This window comes from Pipistrellus hanaki (assembly GCF_964339955.1).
Source record: "Pipistrellus hanaki genome assembly, chromosome: 9".
Classification (NCBI taxonomy): domain Eukaryota; kingdom Metazoa; phylum Chordata; class Mammalia; order Chiroptera; family Vespertilionidae; genus Pipistrellus; species Pipistrellus hanaki.
In genome coordinates, this window is record NC_140511.1 from 21,921,021 (window position 1) to 21,925,812 (window position 4,792).

The window sequence follows — 4,792 nt, forward strand, 5'->3', positions numbered from 1 at the left end:
AGAAAAATCTTGAAAGGAAATTATAATAAGTCAAATAATGAATTTAGTTAAGTGAATAAATTTAAAAATCAAAAGTAAACTGTCCAGTCGACATGACTCAGTGATTGAGCACTGATCTATGAACCAGGAGGTCATGGTTCAATTCCCAGTCAATGCACATGTCCAGGTTTTGGGCTGAATCCCCAGTAGCAGGCATTCAGGAGCCAGCTAACCAATGATTCTCATCAGTGATGTCTCTACCCCTCTCTCCCTCTCCCTTCCTGTCTCAAGTCAATAAAAAAAAATATATATATATATTTTTAAAAAAACACCTAAACTAATATAGAATTAGAGAGGTTTTTCCCCCCCACATTGTTAAAAGGACAAGACTTTTCCTTTTGCTGTTTAGATAAAAGGAGATCTTTTGTTAAAACAAAATGGTAAACTATGTTTTTCTCCCTGTTTTTACCTTACATAATTTGGCAATTCTTAATTAGGAAGCCCTGGCAATATGTTTCTTTGCATGAACTCAATTGACCAGTTTCCAATTGGTAACTAGATTTTATTAACTAAGACTTTGACTGGAATTTCATGTCGGAGAGAGACATGCCGGGCTCTGGTTGGCACCAGAAGCCTTAAGGAAAGAAGACTGACTTTGAAGACATTAAGAGTCCTTTGGAGAAATGGCCAGATGCATTGGTCATGTGGTTCATGGCAGTCTTTCCATGTAAGGAATGAAGACTGCTTTCCTGAGAGAAGGCAGGGAAGAAACCTCAAAACATTTGGGGGACCTTAAGAACTTGAGGAATTCACTCAAATCTTGTATTGTAAAAATAAACCTGATGGCAGTGAGATGGCTCACCTTCTTTGCCCTCAGGAGCTAATTAAATTTCAATCATGGGATTCCAGCAAAGCAAATTTTAAAAAAATCCTATATAATCAATTGGTATTCTTATTCTATTCTATTTATACAAATAATCAGGCCAAATTGAAACTATACTTAATACAATAAGTAAGCTGGTTTTAATTTGTCTCTTTAATAAAAATGAGGGTAATTTTAAGCAGGGAAATTGTGTTTTAGTAGACTCTATAATACACCATTGTGAATATTAGAATCTAATTCAATGAGCCTCAGAGTTTTATTTTTCACCTATGAATTGAACTGAGTCTTGAATTTGTTTAATTTTCTTAAATATTTGACTACAATCCTCCAAACTAATGTTTCATTTTTTTCTCCCACCCTTTTACTTGGAAATAAAACTTTGTCCCTTTTATCAGATAATTTGTCATATTATTCTAGCTTTTGCCCCAATAACATTAAAATTTATAACAGTGTGTCTCCAACAAGTTACAAGTCTTACTCCCACTCAGGATATACCAACTCTAGACACCATCACCACTTCCTTCTATACTTGGGCCTCATCATCCCTTTACAAAGAGCAAGCATCTCTTCACTTTGAAGGAAAACTCCACCCCTCTTCAGCAGAAAGCAGCTACAGAAGAGACCCTATGCCCTTTTATCTGAAGGAATTAGGAGCCAAGATTCTTGGGCAGGCGGAGACCGGGGAGGGGGAGGTAGTACATGGTAGGCAATTAGATAGACATGAGCAGAGGAAGGATGATGGGCCAGGTACTGAAGGTTACCAGAGTGAAAATCCACGGATGCTTAGCAAAGGACAATTGCAGGGTAGGACCTGGCCACAGGGTGACCTTTTCTCCTCTAGCATATCAACAGTATTTGGTGAGGAGTACTGGAGATCTGATGAAATGAAAAAGTATAAAATAGTTTGAAATGAAAGATTAAGGTAACTTGAGTACAGTATTGGCAGCTTTGATGGCCTAGATAGGACTGGACAGCTACGTTTAATAAAGTGGGTTGGTTGGCCTATTGCCGAGATTGTCTCCAGCAGTGCCCAGATGCTCAGCTATTCACATGAAGACAGATAGTTGACTAATCAGACACTGTGATTTTTAAAAATTAAATCTTTATTGTCAAAAGTATTACATATGTCTCCCTTTTCTCCCCATCAGCCCCTTTAGACCACCCCATCCCATGCCCCAGGTTTCACCACCCAATTATCTGTGTCCCTGTGTTATGCATATATGCATACAAGTTCCCATCCACACTCCCACCTATCCACCCACCCAACCTCCACCCTCCCTCTGAGATTCCACAGTCTATTCCATGCTTCTATATCTCTGGATCTATTTTATTCATCAGTTTATTATTTGTTCATTAGATTCCACATATGAGTGAGATCATGTGATATTTATCTTTCTCTAACTGACTTATTTCACTTAGCATAATACTCACCAGATTCTGCCCTAACCAGTTTGGCTCAGTGGATGGAGCATTAGCCTGTGGACTGAAGGGTCCCATGTTCAATTCCAGTCAAGGGCATGTACCTTGGTTGCAGGCACATCCCCAGTGGGGAGTGTGCAGGAGGAAGCTGATGAATGTTTCTCTCTCGTCGATGTTTCTAACTCTCTATCATTATCCCTTCCTCTCTGTAAAAAAATCAATAAAATATATTTTTTAAAAAAACACAACTCACCAGATTCTTTTATGCTGTCTCAAAGGGTAGGTCCTTTTTTATTGCTGCATAGTATTCCATTGTATAAATATACCACTGCTTTTTTACCCTCTCATTTATGATTGGACATATGGGCTATTTCTAGATCTTAGCTATTGTAAATTTCTCTTCTATGAACATAGGGATGCATACATTCCTTCTAAATGGTGTTTCAAGTCTCTTAAGATATATTCCTAGAAGTAGGATAGGTCATTGGGTCAAATGGCAGTTCCACATTTAATTTTTTAAGGAAACTTTATGTTTTCTATAATGGCTGCACCTTCTTGGTTAAGTTTATTCCTAAGAATCTTAATTGTTTGTTGTAATGGTAAATGGGATTGTTTGTTTAGCTTCTCTTTCTGAGTATTCATTACTGGTGTATAATAATTCCATCACTTTCTGGATGTTAATTTTGTATCCTACTACATTACTGAATTCATTTATTAAATGTAGTAGTTTTCTGATGGAGTCTTTAGGGTTTTCTATGTACAATATTATGTCATCTGAGAATACTTCCTCCTTTCCAATTTGGATGCCTTATATTTCTTCTTATTTGATCTCTGTGGCTGGGACTTCCAGTACTATGTTGGATAAGAGTGGTGAAAGTGGACGGTCCTGTCTTGTTCCTGTTCTTAAGGGAAATGGTTTTTCAAGTCTCTTAAGATATATTCCTAGAAGTAGGATATATGAGTGAGTTCATGTGATATTTATCTTTCTTTGATCAAAGTGGGAATAGAAGGATCATATCTTAACATAATAAAGGCCATATATGACAAACCTACAGCCAACATCATGCTCACTTGTGATATTTATTAAGTTTTACCAAGTGAGCATGATGTTGGCTGTAGGTTTGTCATATATGGCCTTTATTATGTTAAGATATGATCCTTCTATTCCCACTTTGATCAAAGTTTTTATCAAAAATGGGTGTTGGATTTTGTCAAAAGCTTTTAATACATCTATTGATATGATCCTGTGATTTTTGTCTTTCAGAGAAAGAGTGAATTGAAAGTAAAACAGGGCTCGTGCAGACTTGTGACCTGAATACATATCATCCTAATGGTCCAGCAAAGGGCATATAAGGATCAACCACCAGAAATAAGAGACCAACTCACAAAGATTTGAGACAGTAGAATTATCAGAATTAATAGTTATAAAATAACTAGACTTAACTAGTTTTAAGACTAGAGAAAACTTACATGAAAATATCTAAAAGAAGAAAAAAACCTCTAAAATCAAATTAATCAAGAGGCAATAAAACTAGAAATACGGACTCACATTAAAACAAATTACCCATAAGTGAAGTCTAACTACAGTGGTGCCTCACACAACGAACTTAATTCGTTCCAGGGGCAAGTTTGTTATGCGAAAAGTTTGTTATGTGAAACGCGTTTTCCCATAACAATACATGTTAAAAAAAATAATTCGTTCTGTAGCATAAAATATGCTAAGATGACATAAAAAAAGATAATTTTTTTGTTATTATTTTTATTTAGATACATCTAAAAACATAATTTAAAAAAAAACAAAACACACATTTTTTTAATTTTAAGACAGACTAAGTAGAGTCTACCGAATCTTGCACATCTTCATCCATTTTCTGCTTTTTGGCCGATGGTTTCATGAAAAACCTGTCCAAAGTCGTTTGTTTTTCTCTTTTCTCCAACATCTGCCGGAAATAACGGACAAGAGTATCGGAGTAAAGATCGTTGATCCTGTTTGCTTCAGCTGAATCCGGATAGTGGGCATTGATAAACTCCTGAACTGCTTTCCATTTGACCAGGATGTTCTTGATGTCAGCAGTTGGGATTGGTTGATTGTTTGATTGTTGCTCCTCGTTATCAGATGACGCTTCCCTTTGAGCATTGTCCTGTTGCTGGACCAGAAGTGCTTGGAGCTCTTCAGTTGTCAGCTCTTCTTCGTGTTCCTCAATAAGCTCCTCTACATCCTCTTCCTCTACCTCTAATTCCAACCTTTGGGCCACTGTGATGATGTCCTTCACCACTTCTGTGTCATCAACTACTGCTTCTTCCTGGGTCCACGAAGGCACAAGCATCTTCCAAGCAGAAATGAGGGTCCTTTGTGACACTTCTTCCCAGGCCTTCTGTATAAGTCGTATTGCCATAAGGACATCAAATTTCTCCTTCCAAAACTTTCGGACAGTCATATTGTCTCCACCAAACTCGCATTCTTCAAACACCTTATTAAAGAGGGCTCTAGTGTAGAGTTTTTTAAAGTTC